Here is a 16309-nt window from a genome sequence, read left to right on the forward strand (position 1 = left end):
GCAAAATGGCTGTCTGAGGAGGCCTTACAAATAGCTGTGAAAAGAAGAGAAGTGAAAAGCAAAGGAGAAAAGGAAAGATATAAGCATCTGAATGCAGAGTTCCAAAGAATAGCAAGAAGAGATAATAAAGCCTTCCTCAGCAATCAATACAAAGAAATAGAGGAAAAAAACAGAATGGGAAAGACTAGAGATATTTTCAAGAAAATTAGAGATACCAAGGGAACATTTCATGCAAAGATGGGCTTGATAAAGGACAGAAATGGTATGGACCTAACAGAAGCAGAAGATATTAAGAAGAGGTGGCAAGAATACACAGAAGAACTATACAAAAAAGATCTTCACGACCAAGATAATCACGATGGTGTGATCACTCACCTACAGCCAGACATCCTGGAATGTGCAGTCAAGTGGGCCTTAGGAAGCATCACTATGAACAAAGCTAATGGAGGTGATGGAATTCCAGTTGAGCTATTTCAAATTCTGAAAGATGATGCTGTGAAAGTGCTGCACTCAACATGCCAGCAGATTTGGAAAACTCAGCAGTGGCCACAGGACTGGAAAAGGTCAGTTTTCATTCCAATCCCAAAGAAAGGCAATGCCAAAGAATGCTCAAACTACCTCACAATTGCACTCATCTCACATGCTAGTAAAGTAATGCTCAATATTCTCCAAGCCAGGCTTCAGCAATAAGTGAACCCTGAAATTCCAGATGTTCAAGCTGGTTTTACAAAAGGCAGAGGAACTAGAGATCAAATTGCCAATATCTGCTGGATCATGGAAAAAGCAAGAGAGTTCCAGAAAAGCATCTATTTCTGCTTTATTGACTATGCCAAAGCCTTTGACTGTGTGGATCACAATAAACTGTGGAAAATCCTGAGAGAGATGGGAATACCAGAGCACCTGACCTGCCTCTTGAGAAACCTATATGCAAGTCAGGAAGCAACAGTTAGAACTGGGCATGGAACAACAGACTGGTTTCAAATAGGAAAAGGAGTACGTCAAGGCTGTATATTGTCACCCTGCTTATTTAACTTATATGCACAGTACATCATGAGAAATGCTGGGCTGAAAGAAGCACAAGGTGGAGACAAGATTGCCAGGAGAAATATCAGTCACCTCAGATATTCAGATGACACCACCCTTATGGCAGAAAGTGAAGAGGAACTAAAAAGCCTCTTGATGAAAGTGAGCATCTGGTCCCATCACTTCATGGGAAATAGATTGGGAAACAGTGGAAGTGTGTCAGACTTTATTTGGGGGGGCTCCAAAATCACTGCAGATGGTGACTTCAGCCATGAAATTAAAAGACACTTACTCCTTGGAAGAAAAGTTATGACCAACCTAGATAGCATATTCAAAAGCAGAGACTTTTTTTTGCCAACGAAGTTTTTCCATTGGTCATGTATGGATGTGAGAGTTGGACTATGAATAAAGCTGAGCACCAAAGAATTGATGCCTTTGAACTGTGGTATTGGAGAAAACTCTTGAGAGTCCCTTGGACTGCAAGGTGATCCAACCAGTCCATTCTGAAGGAGATCATCCCTGGTTGTTCTTTGGAAGCAATGATGCTAAAGCAGAAAGTCCAGTGCTGGGAGCCAGCCCGAGGAGTCCCGCCTGTGGCAAAGGTCATGAGGTTAAGGGGCCCGACAGACAAAGGTGAGTCAGGCTTTAAGGGAGCCTTGCTGGATCTGCTCATGCATCTGCCCCAAAACCAGAGTCTGGGTGACTCTGTTTCTTACATTTATCTCTATGTATAACTAAAAGTATAAAAGTGGACCTGAAAAATAAAGAAATGGACCAGTTCCTGGAAAGACTGGTTTCACCTGAGTGGTCTTTTCTCGTTCTCTTCTTTTCTGGCTGAATTCCCATCTGGAGTGTGGATTCTCACCAAGCCTACTAATTTTGCCAGGGCTTCTAAGATCTGACCGGGGAGGCCTTTGTGTCTCCTCTCCTTTGGGAAAACGGGAAGACACCTGTGGCCTACGTAGGTGGTGCAAACTCCTTGTCTTGGAGTTTTATTGGTGTTCCACGTAAACCAAGTTATTTAGCATCTTTTTCTCCACTAATTTTCCTACTACACTATTCTTTTTTAATCTCTCTCCAGATCTTTAATTAAACAATTAATTCCTCAGACACCGACGCCATCCCCACTTTGAACTACCCTGGATCCACTGGGGCTGGACCCTGGCACTCCAGTACTTTGGCCACCTCATGCGAAGAGTTGACTCATTGGAAAAGACTGATGCTGGGAGGGATTGGGGGCAGGAGGAGAAGGGGACGACAGAGGATGAGATGGCTGGATGGCATCACTGACTCAATGGACGTGAGTTTGAGTGAACTCCGGGAGTTGGTGATGGACAGGGAGGCCTGGCGTGCTGCGATTCATGGGGTCGCAAAGTGTCAGACACAACTGAGCGACTGAACTGAACTGAACTGAGGTTGATCATAGCTTTCCTTCCAAGGCACAAGCATCTTTTAATTTCATGGCTGCAATCACCATCTGCCGTGATCTTGGAGTCCAAGAAAATAAAGTCTCTCACTGTTTCCATTCTTTCCCCATATATTTGCCATAAAGTGATGGAGCTGGATGCCATGATCTTAAGTTTTCTGAATGTTGAGTTTTAAGCAAACTTTTTCACTCTCCTCTTTCAATTTTATCAAGAGCTCTTTTAGTTCTTCTTCACTTTCTGCCATAAGGGTGGTGCAATCTGCATATCTGAGGTTATTGATACTTCTCCCAGCAATCTTAATTCCAGTTTGTGCTTCATCCAACCTGGCATTTCGCATGATGTACTCTGCATAGAAGTTAAATAAGCAGGGTGACACTATATAGCCTTGACATACTCCTTTTCCTATTTGGAACTAATCTGTTGTTCCATGTTTGGTTCTAACTGTTGTTTCTTGACCTGCATACACATTTCTCAGGATGCAGGTCAGGTGGTCTGGTTCTCCCATCTCTTTAAGAATTTTCCCTATGCTATACAGCATGTTTTTATTAGCTATCTGTTTTATATATGGTAGTGTGATTTATCAGAGAAGGTGATGGCACCCCACTCCAGTACTCTTGCCTGGAAAATCCCATGGATAGAGGAGCTTGGTGGGCTGCAGTCCATGGGGTCGCGAAGAGTCACACATGACTGAGCAACTTCACTTTCGCTTTTTACTTTCATGCATTGGAAAAGGAAATGGCAACCCACTCCAGTGTTCTTGCCCGGAGAATCTCAGGGACGGGGAAGCCTGGTGGACTACCGTCTCTGGGGTCACACAGAGTCGGACATGACTGAAGCGACTTAGCAGTGTGATTTATACTTTAAACTGTACTGTCTTTAGGACCTAGAACCAAAACTAATTTTTTTTGTGTTTGTGTGTGTGATCTTCAGCTTAGGAATCTTGCTTGAGAGGTATTTCACAGATTCCACTGCTGACTCCTGTCCTATGGCTATTTGTCTGTGGTATGTCGTACAATTTTCTTGTTCGCATACATGTGTTAGCAGAGTTTTCATGAACTTACTAAGGAACATAATAAATAATGTAAGCAACATAATAATACTAAATCGAATTCTCCAAGTTAACCTAATATAAAAGGCATATTTTTCCTTTCCAGGAAATTGTACAGATCATTTTGTCATAGCTATGCTTGTTCTCACATCAAATCCAAAATAAATTATAGACATATAGTATGTGTTCGTGCTATGTTTTCCTTGTACGTTGAGCAAATCATAAAGCACTACTTAAAGTTACAATAAATGATCCTGAACTCATATATTCATTGTAAAATTTACAAAGCAATAAACAGATCCCAATGACCTTACTTAGATCAGACATTTATACTTTTAACACTTTGTAGAAATAATATTTGGGCTTCCCATTTGGCTCAGTGATAAAGAATCCAGCTACCAATGTAGGTGACACAGGAGACGTGGGTTTGATCCCTGGGTCAGGAAGATCCCCTGAAGGAGGAAATGGCAACCCACTCTGTATTCTTGCCTGGAAAATCCCATGGACAGAGAAGTCAGGTGGGCTACAGTGCATGGGGTTTCAAAGCATTGGACACAACTGAGCATGCACACACATTAAAGTATTAAATGAGTATTAAATATTTACATAAAGATATGCATATATATATAAATTGCCCTGAGTTCCAGCGTTTCAATGAATAAATATATTCTTAAGTAGCTATTTCAAATCCTAAAAGATGATGTTGTTAAAGTGCTGCACTCTTTATAAATTTGGAAAACTCAGCAGTGCTACAGGGCTAGAAAAGGTCAGTTATCATTCCAATCCCAAAGAGTTGGACTCAACTAAGCAAGCATGGAGAAGGCAATGTCAACCCACTCCAGTACTCTTGCCTGGAAAATCTCATGGATGGAGGAGCCTGGTAGGCTGCAGGCCGTGGGGTCGCGAAGAGTCAGACACGACTGAGCGACTTCACTTTCCCTTTTCACTTTCATGCATTGGAGAAGGAAATGGCAACCCACTCCAGTGTTCTTGCCTGGAGAATCCCAGGGACGGCGGAGCCTAGTGAGCTGCCGTCTATGGGGTGGCACAAAGTTGGACACGACTGAAGCGACTTAGCAGCAGTAGCAGCAAGCAAGCATACACAGACAGACAGAAATAATACTTACGTTATCATTTCTCTCATGTCATTTACAGTTGGACCATGTGTCTGGGGAGCAAAGATGTAGACATGGATTCCTTTCCTAGAATTCACAAGTTATGTAAATTCTGGTGTGTTATTGGCTTCTAAGCTGTATAATCACTTCAAATGTAAAATAAAGATCAAAAATTTTACTTTGAAAGATAATTTGCAGAGTTAGGTATAATTCGTATAATGCATATAACTCAGTTCCTGGCTTAAATTATGGGTGCTATAATTATGATATTTTTAGTAATGCTAATGCTCCTCCTAATAAAATGTAATGATGGTTGGAGAACAAAAGTCCTATATCACCAGCAAAAACTGTCCCAAATTTAGGCAATATATTTACGTGGATGATTATGCAGTCTTCCTCAAAGAGATGTATCTGCAATAGAGTTTGGAAGATGAATGGATTTCAACATGTAGAAATTAGAGGGAGAAACTTCTGGTAAACTTACTAATACACTCAAAGGGAAAGTTACAAGAAACTTGGGCTGTGATTTGGGAACACAAGCAATCCACTGTGTCTGAAGATATAATCCATGTGTCTGAAGATAGAAAGGAATGATGGAATTCTTCCACATATAAGACTATTGGCAGACTAGAAATTATAGGAAAAGAATCTTGCTTCAAACATCTAGAAATAGTAAATAATTTCCCTGGTGGCTCAGACAGTAAAGCATCTGCCTAAAATGCGGGAAACCCAGGTTCGATCCCTGGGTTGGGAAGATATCCTGAAGAAAGAGATGGCAACCCACTCCAGTACTCTTGCCTGGAAAATTCCATGAATGGAGGAGCCTAGTAGGCTACAGTCCATGGGGTCACAAAGAATCGGACACTACTGAGCGACTTCACTTTAAGTGAACAGATGAATTTACAAAAGTAAACTTAATGGAGACTGAAAGGAATAGGATGCTGAAAACGAAAAACTCAATGTTAAACTATAGGATGCCTCAGGCATCTACTGGAAACAAGTGTTAACTGAGGTAGCATCAGCCTTTGGTCCAATGTATGGCTGACAGTCAGATTCCTAGACTCGTGCCTTAATCTATATCCCTCAAAATGCCACATACCTAGGGCAAGAGTACTTTAGGATTAATTTCATTCTTTGGAAAATAAGAAAGTGAAAGTCATTCAGTCACGTCTGACTCCTTTTGACCCCGTGGATTATACAGTCCATGGAATTCCCCAGGCAAGAATACTGGAGTGGGTATCCCATCCCTTCTCCAGGGAATCTTCCCAACCCAGGAACTGAACCCAGTTCTACCACATTGGAGACAGATTCTTTACATTCTAAGCCACCAAGGAACAAAAACTCAGTGATTTTCTCTTAAGGATTGAATCTGATTAAAATGAACAATCAATCAAACAAAAAAAAATCTCTTCAGATAAAATGTAATCATCAGACTAACCTTTTTTAGTTCAGAATGTGAATCTATATCTGTATCTATATTCATCAATTCAGTTCAGTTCAGTCCAGTCACTCAGTCGTGTTCAGCTCTAAGACCCCATGGACTGCAGCATGTCCATCAAGCTGGTGATCCCATCCAATAATCTCCTCTTCTGTTGTCTCCTTCTCCTCCTGCCTGCAATCTTTCCCAGCATCAGGATCTTTTCCAAATAGTCAGTTCTTCACATCAGGTGACCAAAGTATTGGAGTTTCAGCTTCAGTATCAGTCCTTCCAATGAATAGTCAGGATTGATTTCCTTTAGGATTGACTGATTTGATCTTGCAGTCCAAGGAACTCTCAATAATCTTCCAAGACCACAGTTCAAAAGCATCAATTCTTCCATGCTCAGAAGAATTTTTTTATGGTCCAGCTCTTACATCCATATATGATAAGGTATTACCTGCATATCTGAGGTTACTATTATTTCTCCCAGAAATCTTGATTCCACCTTGTGATTCATCCAGCCTGGCATTTCACATAATGTACTCTGCATATAAGTTAAATAAACAGGGTGAAAATGCATAGCCTTGACATACTCCTTTCCCAATTTAGAAGCAGTCCATTGTTCCATGTCCGGTTTTAGCTGTTGCTTCTTAACCTGCATACAGATTTCCCAGGAAGCAGGTGAGGTGGTCTGGTATTGCATCTCGTGAAGAATTTTCCAGTTTGTTGTGATCCACATAGTTATGATTATCTATATCAATAATCTTTATCTATACATACATACATTGGCACAAATATAAAAGGACATATTTTCTTCCTGATAAGATTAGCAATACTAATTTCTTCCACTGGAGCTAAGGTTGGGCAGACTCACTAGCACTCCTACTTAAAAATGTGGAATTTCCTAAATTCAGTGTTATTCACCTGTACCATAAACCCACTGTATACATAGCATTTACTTAGACCTACCTCCAATGGGATTTGAGAGAGAAAGGGCAACCATTGGTAACATGAAGTTCATTCTACCTTCCATGAGTGCCATGTGTAATAAAGCCCTTTGTCTCCAACCCAGGAGTCTCATGTTTGTGCTACAATCTATGAAATTGTAGCTTCCATGTATCTGTTAATTTACCAGTAGGGTAAAACCCAAACTGTCTGCAGTTCTTCAAAGAATATATTAGTTGAATTTAGAAGAAGTGACCTTTTCTTTCTAAGATTGTTCTTCTTAATTTGCATAATTCATGAGCTGAACTATCCATAAGATTCCATTCAATGCTGAGATTTTAAGATTTGAGTATTCTAATTATTTTAATACTAATTCTCAGGATGCCAAGATGGCAATTGTCCTGCCTATACATATTAATTCCCCAGACACATTAATTACCCAGACAGTGGTCAATGGTGTAGTCTGTTGGCCAAGTTAGATGGTGTCACATTTTCAAAATGATAGTTTGTCTTAATTAAGAATTAGGAAGAATGACAACCCACTCCAGTATTCTTGCCTGGAGAATCCCCATGGACAGAGTCGCCTGATGGGCTGCAGTCCATGGGGTCACAGAGTTGGACATGACTGAAAAGACTTAGCATACACAGGACACACAGATGTGGTGTTAAACTGATACCTTTTTCCTTTCATGGGCTTCCCTTATGTCTTAGTTGGTAAAGACTCCACCTGCAATGCAGGAGACCTGGGCTTGATCCCTGAGTTGGGAAGATCCCCTGGAGGAGGGCATGGCAACCCATTCCATCATTCTCTCCTGGAGAATCCCCAGGGACAGAGGAGCCTGGAGGGCTGCAGTCCATGGGATCACAAAGATATTAATCAGTTCTGTGTAAAATCATGTTCAAATAAATGACACACATTTTTAAGGACTTACTAAGTACTATACAGTTTATGTATAACATACTTTTAAACCAACTATAAATGTTAATATAAATAAAACCTTGCAAAGTAGTATCACTGAAGATAAGGGATATGAAAAATGTAAGGTCACATACCTAGTAAATGAAGTTTATCTAATTCAGGTTTCAGGCAAACATCTTGTTGGTTCCTCAATATTCACCTCGAAATCCTTATTATAAGATCATTTCTCCAAAATAGGGTCTCCTAATTCATTGGTTTCTGATTGTTTTTTCCTTTTCCCAGAATGTTTCCAAAATAAGACATTCTCTGAAGATCTACAATGAGGGCTTTGCAATTTCAGAACATTATTTTCTTTTCTGTATACATGAAATAGGAAGAGACTCAGCTAAAATTAAAATGAAATAAAGCAAAACCTCACAAAATACTGCTTAAGAATAAAGGGACCTGGCTTCTACCAACTATGTTACTCCTGAAGGATTATTTCTGAGCTTCTTGAAAAGAGAGTAAATACAAAAGAATTACAACTAGCAGTCTCCCACATAGAATCACCAAGAAAAAGTAGTAAAGTAACCTAGAAATGGAAACATTATTCCACAAGTAATAGTTGAAGACTAATTTCCTGACTGAGTTTTCTTTGACACAAGAGATATTCATATGGAAACAAAAATAAAACTTATACAGTTTAAAATCTTGTTAATGGACTTCTTGTGAATGCAAATCTTGTTAATAGAAATTTCATTAATCTCAACTGTAAAGAATCTACCTGCAATGCAGGAGATATAGGTTTGATACCTGGTTTGGGAAGATCCCATGGAGGAGGGCACAGCAACCCACTCCAGTCTTCTTGCCTGGAGAATCCCATGGACAGAGGAGACTGGAGAACTACAGTCCATAGGGTTGCAAAGATTTAGACATGACTAGAGCAATTGAGCATGCAATCAATTGACCGCCAGAAAATATAAGCATCTTTGACCTTAGGACCTATTGTTTTCTAGAAGAATTACTTACTATTTACTTAATATTCTAGAGACTAAGTTTTTAAGATAATTTCATTTGTCTACCAGTAAGGGAGAAAATATACCATAATTGAATCAATCTTTAAAGTTAATATCTCTAATGCACCCAACATTTCGCTATAGTCTTTGTAGTAAAAAGAGTGACCTAGAGGGGTGGGATGGGGAGGGAGATGGTAGGGAGTTCCAAAAGGGAAGGAATATATGTATACCTATGGCTGATTCATGCTGAGGTTTGACAGAAAACAGCAAAATTCTGTAAAGCAATTATCCTTCAATAAAAAATAAATTAACTTTAAAAAGTCATTACCTAGTATTAGTCTTTGATCTGCCATTAGCTACTATCATTAAACAAACCATCTACTATCTGTGAGCTTTGTATTCTTCATCTGCGAAATTGATCACTGATACCAACAGTAATGCATTTATTAAAGTTCCCTGGAAGTGACAAGGCACTAAAAATAAATTTTGTGTTTTTAAAGTGTTTTATAGCAATTTTATATTATATATAATAATTATATTAATAATACATATAAGGCATATGTATTGCTTGTAGAAATGTTATTCTTTTAAGAGCCTACAACTTTGTTTCTAGACTCTAGTTTGACATTGCCAGATGACTACAATGAAGTGGTTTCCATCTTCCATAAAATGCATGATTAGCAGTGACTGAACTTAGTTTCACTTCCGTGTTACTAGGTCATTAACATTTCTGGTCATTATCCATATTATATTACTTTTTAACTAATTATTTTTTAAGTCATGACCTTTCATGGCAACTTAACCTAAGAAATTGCCTGAAACACAAAGATGTTTTTAAAAATTTGGCAGGAATAATGCATAAAGACATTTCTCTTAGCCATGTTTAGAATAACAAATAAGTGTGTGGAGGCTAAATTGACAGTAATAAATAGAAAATTCAATAAATATACACTCTTCACTTGGAATATTGTACATCCAAAATAACATTGGTTCCAAAAATTTTTTTTAATATTACTAAAGTATACTGAAACCATGTCAAGTGAAAAAGTGATACAAAGTTATAAGGTTTCAAGGACAGTGAAGTTTACCTGCTGCTTCTGCTAAGTTGCTTCAGTCGTGTCGGACTCTATGCGACCCCATAGACAGCAGCCCACCAGGCTCCTCTGTCCCTGGGATTCTCCAGGCAAGAACACTGGAGTGGGTTGCCATTTCCTTCTCCAATGCATGAAAGTGAAAGGTGAAAGTGAAGTCACTCAGTCGTGTCCTACACTTATCGACCCCGTGGACTGCAGCCTACCAGGGTCCTCCATCCATGGGATTTTCCAAGCAAGAGTACTGGAGTGGGGTGCCATTGCCTTCTCCGGAAGTTTACCTAGGACTATACATATTGAATGGAGAAGGCAATGGCACCCCACTCCAATACTCTTGCCTGGAAAATCTCATGGACGGAGGAGCCTGGTAGGCTGCAGTCCATGGGGACGCACAGAGTTGGACAGGACTGAAGCAACTTAGCAGCAGCAGCGGCGTACATACTGAACAGACAAATCTGAATTAGAATTTCAATTCTACCACGTGCTAGTTAAATTATTAAAAGAATGTTAATATCTCTTCCATTTGCCTGATCAATAAAAAAAAGAAATAATAATACTTTCTTCATATGGATTTTATGAGGATACCTAGTTCAATGCTTGCTTTAAATGCAATCATTCAAATAAAAGTTAATAATTTTCAATATTACCACTGTTATTATGTTGAGAACCATAGCCAAAAGGAAAAAAAAAAAAAGATCTCCCAGAGTAAGAGAAATAGAGAGTGCTAATTCTTGTTTTTCTACAAAAGTTTTTTCTTTAGATATTATCTAAAACCTCTAAGCAAAAAAAAAAAAAAATGTATATAAGCATTATTAAGAAATATAGGATAAATGCCAGGATAAATAGCTGAAACCATTGAAAGCTATTGCTCTTCTGGGACAAGAATTATTGGCAGAAAGTGGTGGGTCAGGTTATTGTTCTTATTATAAGCTTTGTAATTCAATCTGTATCCCATTATACATCTATCACACTGATAATGATGAAAATTACATTTGAAAAGAGAAATGCATTAGATGGTGAAACTGAACAATCTACTCAGTATCTTAATGCACTAGGACGGTTGTTTAGAGCCTAGAATTGGCAAATTAAAGCAGCTTAATACAAGAATACTGTTACATTTTCTGAAAAGAAAACCAAATTGAATCAACTATGCTTTTGTGTTTTTTTATTATTTAAATTGTTTATGTATATCTAGATGATATCTTGCCCCACCCAACCTCTTTAATCCTCTCCAGTCCCTCCCAGAGTTAATCATCAATGGGAAAATCAGTGTTCCCCCTGCAAGGCAAGCTTTCAGACCTGTGCAAGTATCATATGTCAGTAACACTGCTTCATATTTTGAAATTTATTGGAATCTTTCTATATTACCTGTTTGAAGCTTATCAATATTGATAAATTAAGATCCAATTCATGTTGATGTATGGCAAAACCAATACAATATTGTAAAGTAATTAACCTTCAGTTAAAATAAATAAATTTATATTTAAGATCCAATTCATAAACTAAACCAGAGTATTTACCAATATTGTTGATAATAATATGAGCGGTAGATATTTCCTTTCTCCACTCTTATTCACTATCTAAAGTTTTCAAGATAGGCACTAACTTTTATCTTGTCTTTCTTCATTTGCTATGGAAATCTCTCTGAAGCAACACAGCCTTGGTAAGGAAAGTGAAGAAAGCAGGAGGTCATGCATTAATTCATGGAACATCACTTAGAGAAGACAGTCTTAAGCCCAATGTTTTCTATTTAGCTTTGATGACATAATTACCATCTCATGAGCCAAAAGTTGTATGAAAAGACTTTCTGCAGGGATAAAACCATGTCAATATTCAGCCGGCATTAGTTGAGTTTCTTCACACTGAGGGCTGCACACTTCCAGATTTTCATTAGAAGCCTGGCCAAGTCAGCACCATTCATTAACTGCCTCTTTACTGAATAGGAAAAATGAAAAAAGTCCTTTAATCTGACATTAATAAATGGCAACCATTTGGGAAACTATTCAAATGGAAAATGTTGAGGTTCATCATTAAAATTATATTTGATGACTTGGGTTTGTTCTGGCCCATTTAAAGATATAATTTTTGCAAAACTTTATCTGTGATGGTAGTTGATAACAGGTACTCTAGCCAAATCATAGGGTGAGTTTAAGCAGGACTCAATAGGACCAAGAGGCATTTTCATAGAAAAAATATGAAAGCTGAAAGTACCACTGTGGAATATCTAGGGGAAGAATTTCTCAAACTTATAAGAGTTAAATCTGTTTTTTTTTTTTTTTCTTTAAAGAAAGTATATGAATTGCCAGTTCAGGTTTGATGCATGATACTGGATGCTTGGGGCTGGTACACTGGGACGACCCAGAGGGATGGTACGAGGAGGGAGGAGAGAGGGGGGTTCAGGATGGGGAACACATGTATACCTGTGGCGGATTCATGTTGATGTACAGCAAAATCAATACAATATTGTAAAGTAATTAACCTCCAAGTAAAAAGAAAAAAAAAATTTTTAATATATATATAATTAAGCATGTAGGCAACTAGATTGGCCCTTATTCACCTCATTTTACAGATGTGAAAGTTAAAGCTCAAACATAAAAAGCAAGGAAGTTACTGTAATTCTTCTTTTAGAGTTCAATGATGGAATATTCTACAAAAGAATTATCAATCCTTACCTCCTAAATCCTTTGGTAGCATTTAGAAATACCTTATAAATAAACAAGTACAGAAAGAAAATAATGTACTACTTTTACTTATATTTCTGTAATAAAATGTTTTGCAGTGTGTGCAATGAGTATACCATTTAGATCAAGATTAGAGACAGATGATTTGCAAATTAGGTGACACAAAGTGAACTTTGAAAAATGAGGGTATATTGCATCCAAATGTGTTATTTCTTTTTGTTTCTTTTATTTCAACAACTCTGTGATCTTCAATAAGGAAAGAGACTAAGCTTTTCCATATTGGTGTGTACAGTGCTTGAATGACACCTAGAACAGAGTATGTGAGTATGGCTTGCACATCTCAATTCACGTTGAATTTGAGTACATACATTGGAAACTCTAAATGTATTTCATAAAAATGTACGTGTTTTGTTTCATAAATTTTCACTTTCTTCCTTCAATAACTGGTAATTAACTGGCTGCCAGATGAGTTTGGCCTCTACTGTGGCTATTTTTGATGGGATAATTTTGTTAAGCATCTCTGCATATCACAAATATTATCCAAGAAAATAAAAAGTATTCACAGCACTCAAACAGTAGGAAATATCTACATAAAGACCCAGAAGATTCAAATTAAACATTAGTAGATTTCCTTGAGAAAACATAAAACAACCAGCCATTCGTTTGCTCATTCATACATTTATCAAATATAAATTAAGAGCCTACTCTATGCCAAGAAGAGTTATGTAAATATCAAAGATGATACTTTTCTGAAGTATACTTCGTGTATATTTATACTTTCAAGGTACTTTTCTCATCTCCCTATAAACAACTTTGTTATTATTCATACACTTCAGACAAGAAGACTGAAGTACATCTCAACTCTTCTATTGTCTTCCAGTTTTTTCTCCACACACAAGTGAGAACCTTAAGAGGCTGCTGCACTACCACCACCTCCTTAAATCCTGAGTGGGCAATGCCTGTACCATTTATGTATACTTAATTTTTTTGCTAACATGGATTCATTTTTTAAAACATGCTCCAACAGGAACTGTTCATGCTACATACATGAGACTATGTGTCAGAAATTGTGGCAATATACTAGATAAACAAAAATAAATGACACAGTTGTTGTCCATAAGACATTCAGAGACTGAGGAGGGCAGGTATATAAACATAATATTTCCAAGAAAAAATTGCTAGATATGCTAATAGAGATAAGTATTAGTATTAGTCGCTCAGTTGTGTCCGATTTTTTGTGACCCCATGGACGGTAGCCCGCCGGGCTCCTCTGTCCATGGGATTCTCTAGGCACAAATACTGGAGTGGGTTGCCATTTCCTCCTCCAAGGGACCTTCCCCACTGTGCGTAAAGGAGACTTCATGAATGCGCATTAGAGGATACCCCAGGTTAACTGTCATAGAAAACTGTCTCTTGAGCCTTTAAATTCTATACCAATTCTACACCTCTGGTTGGCCAATTGTTTGTTTCTTTATTTAGGTTTTAAGGTGAATGACCTGGGGCTATTCAATTCCATCAACCTGAATGCGAATCTAAAGGCACATTTGAAATGTCTATTTTTCTTGCTATCCTCAGAAGAGATTGCTGCAGATCTACTCTATGATTCTGATTCTTTTCAGCTTACACTACAAATAGCTTATTATTTTTTTGCAACCTATGTCTTATAATAAAGCAGTGCCGAAAAAATAAATAGAAGAATGTTCAGTTGCTATATAGGCTATGAAAATGATTTGCTGGTGGTGATTTTTAAGCTTAATTCTAATTAGATTTATGAAGAATGGTACTTAGAAGACATGGTTCAAATTTTGCTATTTAAGGTATCTTGAAATTATAGGCTCACTCTCCCTAAAATTTCAACAAGCGTAGAGCTTAGGCTCTTAAGGGTATAGCAGTGATAAAAGCTTTCATAGTCATTTCTAAAAAGCAACACTTCATAGTTTTCTGTCTCAAATGGTTCTCTAATATACTTGTAGAAGGAAGGCAACAGAAAACCAAGAATAAAAATAGCTGAGCTCTCCACAGTTGGGCTTCCTGCTTACTTTCCCTGTTCAAGGAAAAGAGAAGACACCATCTTGCAATAGAGGCTTCATAGACAACTGGGCTTCTCCAGTGACAGTCAGCATTTGATGCCCCAAATCTCTTGGTTCTTCTTGTTCCCAGTGGTCAGTCTGGTGATGGTGGTGAAATGGGAGCAATTAATCTGTAGATGAGAGAGGGCTTCCTTTAACAATTGAAGGGTACCATCTGGTACTATGCCAAAGACTTGTAGTGTTTTTAATGTGGGAATTTCTCCAAGTTCAAGTAAAGTTTCAGGTATTATGTCATAGCACCAACTGAGTGATAGGTGTTGGCGGTGGTTGAGTTGGTAAAATTCTGGAAAGCAGTCATTTTCAGCATGACACTATCACTTAAGTCTAGGTGGATAAGATTGGGACATCTTCCAACTAAGGTAGAGACATCTGATCTCTGCAGATTCTTTCGGTACCCACTGAGATTCAGCTGGGTGATGGTCTCTGACACATGCACAACAGCCACCTGTACATTCTTTTCAGTGAAATCATAGCACCAAGAGAGGTTCAGTTCATCCAATCTGGAACAGCTGCTCAGCAAAGTCTTCAGGGCGGATTCAGAGAATCCAGAACATCCAGAAAGGTTTAGTCGCAGTAAATTTGTGTTCTGAGCAAGATTATCAACAATAGGATCTGAAAGTTGGAGGCCTTCCAGGCTGAGATTCTGCAACTTGGAGCAGTGAGACAGAAGGCCATGCAGCGTAGACACACTGATCACAGAGTTCGACAGGTCCAGGTGCTGTAGACGAAAAGGGCTGAAATGTTCAACTAACGGTTGGTCCATAAATGATCATGGAAGGCATAAATGACAGTGGAAGGCAACCACCCCTCGAGACAAAAGCCAACCAACCACATCTGGGTGGAGGTTTCTGCACGCGAGGTCTACAGTCTGCCAGAGAGACCCATCAAACGCTAGATGATACCATCTCTTACAAACACTGGAGATTTTCAGGAGTTCAGGGAGGCACAGAAAGGAAAAGATTCCTAAGAGCAGCTCGTCTGGAAGGAGTCCCAAGAAACACCTGGAAAGTTCTCTCGGTTTAACATAGGTCTGCAGACAATCACAAAGCCCTTGTCATCCCCTTTGCTTTTCAGCCGTTTTCATGGGGGACTCTGTGGGTGGCCCAGGTTTGAAAGCATTTCCTGAGGGATGTTCTCACTGTCCACCTCCTCCTTCTCCAGGATGGAGACCCCCATGCCTGAAAGCAGTTCAGAAGTCTTGCTAGAATTCCATCCCCATGTGAAACTGGTGATGACATTGCTCCTCTGGTCAGGTATCTCCTGGAGGTGTTTCCTAGGCATGGCATCCGCAGTTTCGGGAGTTAAGGATTGGTTAAAATGTTGCACAAAAGCAAAGATCATGCTTCCTCAGGATTTTGAGCATCTAGCTTGATTAATAGCTCAGATTCAGTGAGCAATCACTGTAGGCAAAGGAAGTACACCTGATAGATTGACTCTAACTTCCTGACTGTGGTGTTAAAGGATTTCCAGGATCTGACTTCAACCCATGCTTCAGCCTCATCTTCAGTTCTTCCCTGTCACACCCCCTGCACTCTAGTCCTAAGAATTACCAGAA

General features: G+C 38.7%; 1 pseudogene; it reads right to left on the bottom strand.

Annotated features, from left to right (window-relative positions):
- Nucleotides 1–14678: 14678 nt before the first annotated feature.
- On the bottom strand, nt 14679–16035 carry LOC120851412 (annotated as a pseudogene).
- Between the last annotated feature and the right edge of the window lie 274 nt (nt 16036–16309).

Source organism: Oryx dammah, unplaced genomic scaffold (genome assembly GCF_014754425.2).
Source record: "Oryx dammah isolate SB20612 unplaced genomic scaffold, SCBI_Odam_1.1 HiC_scaffold_25, whole genome shotgun sequence".
In the NCBI taxonomy this organism is placed as follows: domain Eukaryota; kingdom Metazoa; phylum Chordata; class Mammalia; order Artiodactyla; family Bovidae; genus Oryx; species Oryx dammah.